General features: G+C 39.7%; 1 protein-coding gene across 1 annotated transcript in view; it reads right to left on the bottom strand.

Moving 5' to 3' along the window:
* Positions 1-12,436, bottom strand: part of LOC150081130 (focal adhesion kinase 1-like) — a 1,307,299-nt gene that overhangs the window by 1,181,533 nt on the left and 113,330 nt on the right. The gene's annotated exons all lie outside the window — the stretch shown is intronic.

Raw genomic sequence — 12,436 nt, 5'->3', positions numbered from 1 at the left:
TAAACATTTTTTTTTTTCCTTTCTTTTTTTACTTTTTTATTATTTTTTTTTTTCCCTTCTCCTCTGGAGTGTGCCCCCAGGTAATCTGGCTCACATTTTGGCAACATCCGGTGGGTCACAGTCTCAAATTGGGACAGTACAAGCACTATGGAACTTGTCCACCTTCCGGCGGTGTGGACGAGTGCTCAGAATCATCTCTCTCCAGGTGACTGATACTTCTGGGCAACCAAAGTGCCTAGACACAACAGAACACAGGTAATATACACAAACCTACATCACTCACATATCTAGCTCATTTGTAGAAATTAGCATTAGCATTAGCAGAGGCATTTGATGCAAGAAAGCAAGCTTATGCAGCATCAGCCAAAAAAAAAAAAAAAAAAAAACCCCCACTTCCACTTCACCCCTCTGTTCATTCAAAATACCTGTCCAGCTGAGTCTTAAACTTATTTAGGCTATCAACCTCCACTACAAGGGATGGAAGTCTGTTCCACCAACCAACCACCCGCTGGCTAAAGGCAAATTTCCGCACGTCTATCCTACATCTGTCTGTCTTTCCTCAATTTGAATTTATGCCCTCTCAGGTGATTTTTCTGAGCTAGCGGAAGAATCCCATCAGCATTGAGCATGCTTAGACCATTCAAGGCTTTATACACCTCTATCAGATCACCTCACTGGTGCCTAGTCTCCAGACACTGTAATTTGCAAAACTTAAGCCTTTCTTCGTAAGAGCACCCCTTTGTTCCATTCACTAATCTTGTTGCCCTTCTCTGTACTCGTTCCAGCAGCTCTGCATCCTTCTTGAAATGAGGCCTCCAGACCTGTATACAGTACTCTAGGTGTGGCCTGACCATTGCCTTATAGAAGGGAATAATCACTTCCTTATCCCTGCTGGAAAAATTCCTGTATATCATTGACAATACTCCATGAGCTACTCTTGCAGCCCGTCTGCACTGCTCAGAGAACTTCATATCTGCCTGCACAACCACCCCCAAGTCCCTTTCATTCTCTACCACTGTCAGTGTAGTACCACAGAGTTGATACGTTGCACTGGGGTTGCTGTTTCCCATGTGTAGCACTTTACATTTGTCAATGTTAAACTTCATTTGCCACCTCTCAGCCCATCTGCTCAACCTTTCCAGATCCTTTTGCAGTAGCATAGTATCAGTAGTGTCCTTGACAACCCTGCCAACCTTTGTATCGTCTGCAAACTTGGACATTAAGCTTGATATACCATCATCAATATCGTTTATAAATACAGAGAACAATAAAGGACCCAATACTGAACCCTGAGGGACTCCACTAATAACATTAGTCCACGATGAGCAGTGTCCATTGATTACCACTCTCTGTCTTCTCCCCCTCAACTACCCCTTTATCCATAGCAGCAATTTGCCTCCAATGTCACACTGCTCCAATTTGTGTAGCAGTCTTCCATGTGCAACAGTATCAAAAGCCTTTCTAAGATCCAAGTATATAATATCAAAGTTATTCCCTGCATCCAGTTCTTTTGTGACTGCATCATAGTATCCAATCAAATTGGTCAGGCAAGACTTCCCCTTAACAAAACCATGCTGTGTCCGAGCTATAACTGAAGTCTTGTCTAAATAATCCTGCAGTGCTTCTTTAACCAGTGCCTCCATTAATTTTCCTGGAACAGAAGTTAAGCTCACAGGTCTATAATTACTTGTGTCATCCTTTGATCCTCCTTTGTGAATTGGGGTCACATTTGCACATTTCCAGTCTATGGGTACCTCCCCTGAGTCCAAGGAAGCTCTCATAATTATGGCTAAGGGTTTGCTTACTTCCTTTGCTGCCTCCTTTAATATAACTGGATAGATGCCATCCACCCTGGGTGCCTTTCTTGTGTTTATCTTCAACAGTTTCTCCTCCACTTTACTCCCGGTTATTTCAAGATTCTGTAGCTTACTGCTAGAGTTGAATACACCTCTGGCATTCCCCTCGCTGAATAACTCCTCATGTGTGAATGTCGATGCAAAATATTCATTTAGTTTGTTAGCTACCTGAGCAGGATCATCAACAGTTGACCCATCAATATCAAGTGGACCAATCTGATTCATCCCCTTCCTTCTAGAGTTTACATAAGTAAAGAACTCTTTGCTGTTTTTCTTTGCATCCCTTGCCAAGGATTTCTCGTAATCTGCCTTCGCCTGCCTAACCTCCTTTGTAACTTGGTTGCATATCAACTTGCATCTATCATAGGCTTCTGTGTCATGTGCTAATTTGTAAGTATCCCATGCATTTTTCTTCTCTGCCATATGCCTCATTAGTTCATCTGACATCCATTTTGGTCTAAACCTTGAACAATATTTCTTAGTTGGTATGTAAAGCCTAGTAGCTTCCAAGATAAGTTCTTTGAATGCTTCCCATTTTGAATTTGCTGTTGGTAACATCATCAGTTGGTCCCACTGTATAGAATTTAAATACTGTCTCAGTCCATCATAGTCGCCTTTACGGAAGCAATAACCCTTCCCTTTATCCCTAATGGTAGTTACCTCTTTGAGTAAATCCCACTTCAGCACACTGTGATCACTGCCACCTAGTGGTTCATTTATCTGCAGATTCTTGATGCATGAAGAATCACTGCTGATAATCAAATCCAGAGTATTACTCCCTCTAGTTGCCTCCCGAACATGCTGATGTAGAAAACAATCATCCAATAAATCCACAAAAGCCTTGCTAGTGTGTGAGTGACCAACCCACAAATTCCAGTCAATATCTGGGAAATTAAAATCCCCCATTATAAGACTCTCTGATTTACTGGCCCACTCTATTTCCCTGTACAGTTTCTTATTATACTCATCAGAGTCATTAGGCCTATATCACACTCCTACTCTCAATTTTGATCTCCCAATGCTTATGTCACACCAAACTGACTCAACACTGCACTGTCCAGCGATGTCGACTGGCTTCACTTCCTTGGTTTTTATGTGTTTCTTAACTAATAGCATAACCCTTCCCCCCTTCCTATCCTGTCTATCCTTTCTGTAGACATTGTACTCCCCGAATTGCAGTTCTGCATCCCTTATATCTGTGTGACACCACGTCTCTGATATCCCAACAATATCTGCCTTTGATGTTTTGAGCAATACCTCAAATTCATCAAATTTATTTACTAAACTCCTAGCATTGGTGTACACGCAAGTATACCTGCACCTGTTTCTATTCTTAGCTACCCTAACACAACCCATGTGTTTACTTGTACCGCAATGGCTCCCAGCAGTCTCTGAAATATCATGCATCTTGTTTTTCAGGCTTCTGCTCATTCTAATAGAAGCAGTGCAAGAATCTCTTTCACCTCTGCCAGTGGCTACTGTCAATCTATTGGTCTTTGTCTCCCCCCAAGCTAGCAGTTTTCCGACCCACCTAACACTGCCTCAATAGCATCAGCAAATATTCTTGCACCCTTTCTATTTAAGTGTATCCCATCCCTAATCTTAACTATTCTATACTATAATACTATTCTTAACAGAGATATGAGGAGTTGAACTGGAGTTCTAGGAGCCACCCTTTACAAACACATGTCCATATGATGGTTTCATGATGACTGAGTGGGAACGTGCCAGGGTGAACGTGTGTGGGAACGTGCCAGGGTGAACATGTGCTTCAATGTGCTTCTGAAATTTTACATTTTTAAATTGTTTTGTCAAGCTATTTAACGGCAATTTTTTGTCTTTGGAGGGACTAAGCTCAGAGAGCATCTCCACATCTGGTCTCACCACATTGGGTCATTAGATTCAGGTATTATTTTTATAATTTTTATCATTATTTCCACTTTTGCCCTCCATAGCCGCGTGGTCAGGAGTGGGAGTGCAATAGCACACGCTCTTTGAGTAGAGCGGAGTTCAAGTCCTTGCCCTGCTAAATATGGTTAATCTGTCAACCCACACTGGACCAGCATGGTAGATTATGGTCCATTTCCCTCAGCATGAATTGTTGAGGAGGCTTCCATCTTGCAGTGGGATGATAATAGCTGCAGTTTACCTTTCTTTTTTTCCACCTTTGACAAAGAAAGTCACCCTCACCAGCTCCACTTGTGGACAAGGGCAGCGCACTAACCCATTGAATGTTTCGTGCTTAATACTAGCAAACACAGTGCTCACTTTCGAAATGTTTTACCTTTTTCTTGTGTTTATTCTGTCCACCCAAAAAACACGAGCTTTCACCAACCTTGATAAGTCCATTTTGACACTACATTTCAGTTTATTTAAGAATGGGCAGAAAATTGTGTGCACTGGATCTCTTAAGTAAGCAAGCAGGTTGTTAAGCCTAATCAGATTTAAAATTTGTATCGGCTTTTTCTCACTCAAAAATCTGGAAGAAGAAAAAAAATCTTCTAAATAACTGTATTATCTGCTAAAAAATGGTTTCAGTTCAATTGGGCTGATTTCAAGACAGATTTCCACCCCTGCCCACTTCTTCATGGGCTGATGATGATAGCATTTCTGTAGACATTCCTGCTTCAATAGACAAAGACTGCAGGATTATCTGGGAACCCTGACTCTCCTTCACATAACGAATCTGTTGAGATTGCTGATCAATCCCAGTCTAATCGAAACATTAGTGTATATACAGAACTGGTTTTTGCATTAAGATCTACTCTCTCTGTCATTAGCATTAGTAAAAGCACATGCGCAGAAAACCAAGCTTATATAGCATCAGCCAAAAAAAAAAAAAAATTCTCATTTCACCCATCCACTTGCTCCAAATGTTTGTCTAGTTTCTTAAATAGATTCTGCCTTGAATCTATTTAAGCTATCAACTTCTACGACAGATGGAAATTTGTTCCAGCAATCAACAACCTGCTGGCTAAAGGCAAACTTCCACACATCTATCCTACAACTGTCTTTTCTCAATTTCAATTTATGCAATCTCAGCCGATTATTCTGAGCAAGAAGAAGAATCCCATCAGCACTGAGAATGCTCAAACCATTCAAGGCTTTATAAGCCTTTTATAAACCTTGATCAGATCACCTCGCAGATGCCTAGTCTCCAGAAACTGTAATTTGCAAAACTTAAGCCTTTCTTCATAAAAGCAACCCTTTGTTCCATTCACTAATCCTGTTGCCCTTCTCTGTACTCATTCCAACAGCTCTACATCTTTCTTAAAATGAATCCCCCTACACCTGTATATAGTACTCAAGGTGTGGCCTGACCATTGCCTTTAGAGAGTAGATCTTAATACAAGGGGATAATCATCCCCTTATTCCTGCTAGAAAACTTCCTGTATATCATTGACAAGACACCATGAGCTACTCTTGCAGACTGTCTGCACTGCTCAGAAAACTTCATATCTGCCTGCACAATTACCCCTAAGTCATTTTCATTCTCTACCACTGTCAGTAGTACCACACAGTTGATACGTTACTCTGGGGTTAATGCTTCCCATATGCAGTACTTCACATTTGTCAATGTCAAACTTCAGTTGCCACCCCTAAGCCCACCCACTTCACTTTTCTAGATCCTGTTGCAGCAGCGTACTGTCATTAGTGTCATTAACAACCCTGCTGACTGTCGTATTGTCTGCAAACTTGAACATTACGCCTGATATACCATCATCAATATCATTAATAAAAGTATCAATCAGTATCAAAAGCCTTCATAAAATCCAAATATATGTTACCAAAATTATTCTTTGCACCCAGTTCCTTTGTGATCACATCATAGTATCGAATCAAATTGGTCAGACAAGACTTCCCCTTAACAAACTCATGCTGTGTCTGAGCTTTAACTGAAGTCTTGTCTAGATGATTCTACAATGCTTCTTTAACCAGTACCTCCATTAATTTCCCTGGAACAGAAGTTAAACTAAGAGGTCTGTAATTACTTGTTGCCCTTTAATCCCCCTTTGTGGATTGCGGTCATTTGCACATCTTCAGTCCAAGGAAGGTCTTATAATTTTGGCAAAGCATTTGCTTACTTCCTCTGCTGCCTCTTTTAATATAACTGGATAGATTCCATCCACCCCAGATTTTAAGGATTTACTCACCCGAATTAACAGGAAATCCTACAAGAAATATTCTTGTCACTTCAGGTCTCACCAAAATTTTCAAATTACATCATGGAGAGACGATATAGAAGATCAGAATCTCTTGCATGTGGAGGAGTAGCCATTCTCATTAATTCTAATATTCCATCGAGGCCCATCCAATTACAAACCCCCCTAGCAGCTGTGGAAGCTCACGTTGAAGTTGGTACTGCATTCACCCTTGTTTCTATTTACATTCGGACTAATAGATTAACAGTAGCCACTGGCAGAGGTGAAAGTGATTCTTGCACTGCTTCTATTGGAATGAGCAGAAGCCTGGAAAACAAGATGCAGGATATTTCAGAGGCTGCTGGGAGTCATTGCGGTACAAGTAAACACATGGGTTGTGTTAGGGTAGCTAAGAAAAAGAACAGCATTGGTGCACACTTGCGTGTACACCAATGCTACGAGTTTGGTAAATAAATTTGATGAATTTGAAGTACTGCTCAAAGCATCAAAGGCGGATATTGTTGGGATATCAGAGATGTGGTGTCACACAGATATAAGGAATGCAGAACTGGAATTTGGGGTGTACAACGTCTACAGAAAGGATAGAAAGGATAGGAAGGGAGGAGGGGTTATGCTATTAGTTAAGAAACACATAAAATCCAAGGAAGCCAGTGGGCATCGCTGGACAGTGCACTGTCGAGTCAGTTTGGTGTGACATAAGCATTGGGAGATCAAAATTGAGAGTAGGAGTGTGCTACAGGCCTAATGACTCTGATGAGTATAATAAGAAACTGTACAGGGAAATAGAGTGTGCCGAAAATCAGAGAGTCTTATAATGGGGGATTTTAATTTCCCAGATATTGACTGGAATTTGTGGGTTGGTCACTCACACACTAGCAAGGCTTTTGTGGATTTATTGGATGTTTGTTTTCTACATCAGCATGTTCAGGAGGCAACCAGAGGAAGTAATACTCTTGAGTTGTTTATCAGTAGTGATTCTTCATGTATTAAGAATCTACAGATAGAGGAACCACTAGGTGGCAGTGATCACAGTGTGCTGAAGTGGGATTTACTCAAAGAGGTAACTACCATCAGGGATAAAGGAAGGGTTATTGCTTTCGTAAAGGCAACTACGATAGTCTGAGACAGTATTTAAATTCTATACAGTGGGACCAACTGATGATGTTACCAACAGCAAATTAAAAATTGGAAGCATTCAAAGAACTTATCTTGAAAGCTACTAGGCTTTACATACCAACTAAGAAATATTGTTCAAGGTTTAGGCCTAAGTGGATGCCAGATGAACTAATGAGACATATGGCAGAGAAGAAAAATGCTTGGGATACATATAAATTAACACGTGACACAGAAGCCTATGATAGATATAAGTTGATCTGTAACCAAGTTACAAAGGAGGTTAGGCAGGCGAAGGCAGATTACAAGAAATCTTTGGCAAGGGATGCAAAGAAAAACAGCAAAACGTTCTTTACTTATGTAAACTCTAGAAGGAAGGGGATGAATCAGCTTGGTCCACTTGATATCGATTGTTCAACTGTTGATGATCCTGCTCAGGTAGCTAACAAACTAAATGAATATTTTGCATTGCCATTCACACGTGAGGAGTTATTCAGTGAGGGGAATGCCAGAGATGTATTCAACTCTGGCAGTAAGCTAGATAATCTTGTAATAACAGAGTAAAGTGGAGGAGAAATTGTTGAAGATAAACACAAGAAAGGCACCTGGGATGGATGGGATCTATCCAGTTATATTAAAGGAAGCAGCAAAGGAAGTTATATTAAAGGAAGCAGCAAAAAAAGTCAAATCCTTAGCCATAATTATGAGAGCTTCTTTGGACTCAGGGGAGGTACCCATGGGCTGGAGATGTGCAAATGTGACCCCACTTCACAAAGGAGGATCAAAGGCTGACACAAGTAATTATAGGCCTGTGAGTTTAACTTCTGTTCCACGAAAATTAATGGAGGCACTGGTTAAAGAAGCACTGCAGGATCATCTAGACAAGACTTCAGTTACAGCTCGGACACAGAATGGTTTTGTTAAGGGGAAGTCTGCCTAACAATTTGATTGGATACTATGATGCAGTCACAAAAGAACTGGATGCAGGGAATAACTTTGATATTATATACTTGGATCTTAGAAAGGCTTTTGATACTGTTGCACATAGAAGACTGCTACACAAATTGGAGCAGTGTGACATTGGAGGCAAATTGCTGCTATGGATAAAGGGGTGGTTGAGGGGGAGAAGACAGAGAGTGATAATCAATGGACACTGCTCATCATGGACTAATGTTATCAGTGGAGTCCCTCAGGTTTCAGTGTTTTGTCCATTGTTGTTTTCTGTATTTATAAATAATATTGATGATGGTATATCAAGCTTAATGTCTAAGTTTGCAGACGATACAAAAGTTGGCAGGGTTGTTAAGGACACTACTGACGCTATGCTGCTGCAACAGGACCTGGAAAGGTTGAGCAGATGGGCTGAGAGGTGGCAAATGAAGTTTAACATTGACAAATGTAAAGTACTACATACGGGAAACAGCAACCCCGAGAGCAACTATCAACTGTGTGGTACTACACTGACAGTGGTAGAGAATGAAAGGGACCTGGGGGTAATTGTGCAGGCAGATATGAAGTTCTCTGAGCAGTGTAGATGGGCTGCAAGAGTAGCTCATGGTGTATTGTCAATGATATATAGGAATTTTTCTAGCAGGGATAAGGAGGTGATTATTCCCTTGTATAAGGCAATGGTCAGGCCACACCTTGAGTACTGTATACAGGTCTGGAGGCCACATTTCAAGAAGGATGTAGAGCTGCTGGAACGAGTACAGAGAAGGGCAACAAGGTTAGTGAATGGAACAAAGGGTGCTCTTACAAAGAAAAGCTTAAGTTTTGGAAATTACAGTGTCTGGAGACTAGGCACCGGCAAGGTGATCTGATAGAGGTGTATAAAGCCTTGAATGGTTTGAGCATGCTCAATGCCGATGGGATTCTGCCTCTTGCTCAGAATAATCACCTGAGAGGGCATAAATTCAAATTGAGGAAAGACAGATGTAGGATAGATGTGTGGAAATTTGCCTTTAGCCAGCGGGTAGTTGGTTGGTGGAACAGACTTCCATCCCTTGTCGTGGAAGTTGATAGCCTAAATAAATTTAAGGCTCAGCTGGACAGGTATTTTGAACAAACGGAGGGGTGAAGTGGAATTTTTTTTTTTTTTCCTTGGCTGATGCTGCATAAGCTTACTGCCATTTCCCCATTCAGAACTGGACAATCTCCTTACAGAACTCCCGACACCGATTTGCCTTGTCGGTGATTTTAATAGCCACCATTCATTGTGCGGATCCACTCCAATGGATGCAAGAGGCAAACTGATTGAAGAGTTTTTGAATAACAATGATCTAAATTTACTAAACTCTGGATCTCCCACATATCTTCACCTACCTACCTACAGTATCCACTTCTGTAACTGACTTGTCAATTTGTTCATCGTCGATCTTTCCAATCATGACATGGTCAGTGTTAACCGTTCCCTTTAATAGCGATCATTTTCCGATTATTTGCTCATTACAAACAACGGTAACTGTAAATCCTAATCAACAATCCACTTGGAAGTTTAGAAAGGCAAATTGGGATGGCTATTCTGTCCAAATATGTCTAGACCATAGGTTTCCAAACTTTTTCGGACCACCGCCCACTTTGCAAAACATAAATTTTGTTAACGTCCCCCATTATAACAGTTTTCCGCATTCAAGCCATTTGATATTTTCGACGTAAATAGCAACTAATGATATATTACTGCTTATGCCATTAAATTATTGAAAAAGTAGTGGCCAATATTTGCTTCATCTTGAACACAGTTATTGCTATACCGATTTTGATGAAACTTAGCCCATATGTAAAGATTGTAAAGTGTATGCTTGAATAACATTATGCACAGTTTCATACAATGGTTTAAATATGAAAATTCGGAATACATATTAAGAGTTTGCAAATGCATTAGTAAGAATCTTATTGTAATAATTAAAACACCATCAAATATATTACAAAATTGTTTATTTCAAACTAATAAAGTAAAAATAGAAAGCAAAAATAACAAATTAATGTGAAGGATGAGCCTGATGCATTTTCAAAAGTTTGTTAATATCGGGTTCAACTTTCATTAAAAACAGTCATAAATCGCTACGCTCAGTTATATGCAATCAGTTCCTATTCTTAGATAGTAAATTCGCTACAGCACTAAACCCACGCTCAGCCAAATAAAAAGATGGAAATGCAATTAAAAATTTTTGCACTATTTCCCATAATCCAGGGTACAGTGTCGGTATTGATTTCTGAAGCCAGAACTCTTGGTATCCACTTTTGAATTTTATTTTTAGTTCTTCATTTGTTGTGAGTTCTATGAGTTCCTCTTCTAAATTTGATGATCCTGCTGTGTTTACATGTGAGAAAGGATCTAGAACCCAGTTTAGTATATTCACCTTAAATCACTCATTAAAATTAGCATGGAGAACCTCCGAGTGTTGGCAGTATGTAAGTAAATCTTATTTTTTGAGAGACACTGCTGATAAATTTGAAAAGTGGCTATTCCCCTCGGCCTAGATTCCGCTTGAACAGAAAAAGTTTCCCCACAAAAGCGGCAATAACGTTTTTTGTTTTAATTAAATTCCATTCATCACCTTGTAATTGTAGATTGACTTCATTAAATATTTTATAGAGGTCTGTCACATAAGCGATGTCATTTTTGGATGTAATCAGGTTGGCCTGCAATCCATTGTCTCTGTTCTCTAGGAACTCTAGTACTGACTCAAACAAATTGTAAAATCGATTCAGACAAATACCTTTTGAAAGCCAACCAACTTCTGTGTGAAGCAGCAAACGATTGAAATGTTCATTATTTTCACTACAAAGTTGGCTAAACAATCTGTCACTCAATGAATTGCTTCTAATCTTGTTGACTGCTCTAATAACGTAATGGAGTGAAGTATGCAGGCGTTCACTTAAATTCTTCGCAACCAAATGTTGCAAAGGAACTTCGCATGCATTTGGTTTCGAAGTTCGTTTGCACACCAAATGCATGCATGTGAAAAAGAAATATATACTGTATATATATATATATATATGCTATGAGTAATGGATTGTTTTATATGCATTTGATACCATTAAAAAATTTGAGGAAAAAATTGAATTTTCACTATCACACACATGCCCGAAAAATTCACCATAAAGTGTCATATGTTTGCTTGCTTGAATTCCATTCTGAGCTGCAAATGTAATTTCACTTCTCTTGCGCTGACAGAGCTGCCAAATGTTTGCCATTTTCCTGAAATTTCCACTTCCTTTCATTCACTTCAGGGGGAAAAAAACTCCTTAGGGGAGGGAGTTCACCCTTTCTAGTCCGACTCTAAGGGAAAGAGACAGAGAGAAAGAAATAAAAATACTCTTTTGGTGGGAGGAAGGCCAGGAGATTGTCAAAGGTCCATAACTGTAACTTTCATCACAGATGCTGAAGTTCTAGTAAGTTAGTTTCATCGCGGATTCGAAAGTATTTCTTTATTGCATTCAGTTTCACAACAGATGCTAAAGTTCTAATAAGTCAGCTTCATCGTAGGATGCCTAAGTTCAGATTACTCCGATTTTTGTCCAGTGTGCATTCGATAAAAAACCCTCTTTGCTTTATTGTAATTGTTTTTCGGAACAATATTTTGCAATAATCCCCCTGGAAATATTAGCCAGTGAACTGCATTATACATTTCAAACATCGTCGTATAGCTTGCCCTTGAATACAAATGACTACAGTTACTTTCCTTTGAGTGACAGCCTTGTACAGTTGTGGACACTTCCTTCCAGTCAGTAAAATCATCAGTAGTCGTCCTTTATTGTACCTAAAGTAATTTGTTATGTTGGGGCAAATGGTTTTTGCTCCTAATTGAAGTAGCACTTTTGAATTTTGCCCAAGTCTATTATCTGCACACATATTGAAAATTAGAAGGACAGTAAAACAGTTGATAATTGGTGCCATTGGTGGGCAGCATTCCAACTAACAAATTTTCTGTTTATACTTCAGGATGACCACACGATCAGAGATCTCAAAATAGAGAGAGAATACAAGAAACCGCATCGCATTTAGCAGTCACGTACTTGATTGTGTGAAATTACTCACCAAAAACCACAGCAAAGCAAGAGAAGTGATGGGGAGAAAATCTATTTTTCAGCAGGGTTTATCTGTTTATTGCAGTTCAGAACAGCATTATGACCGTGGATAGTGAATTTATTTGGCTTCTGTACTAAAACAAAATTTCTCCCGTTGCGATGACATCAAAGAGTAACAAGAAAATATCTTCTAAGAATACTTTTTCGGCAGCCGTTAGTCGCAATCTGTTAGCTTTGTACTGTTAGAAAATATTGCAGTTTTGTGAAGAATAC

This window comes from Mastigoproctus giganteus, chromosome 9 (assembly GCF_048544385.1).
Source record: "Mastigoproctus giganteus isolate SK-2022 chromosome 9, ASM4854438v1, whole genome shotgun sequence".
Lineage (NCBI taxonomy): Eukaryota > Metazoa > Arthropoda > Arachnida > Uropygi > Thelyphonidae > Mastigoproctus > Mastigoproctus giganteus.
This window is presented reverse-complemented; position numbering and strand designations above follow the sequence as displayed.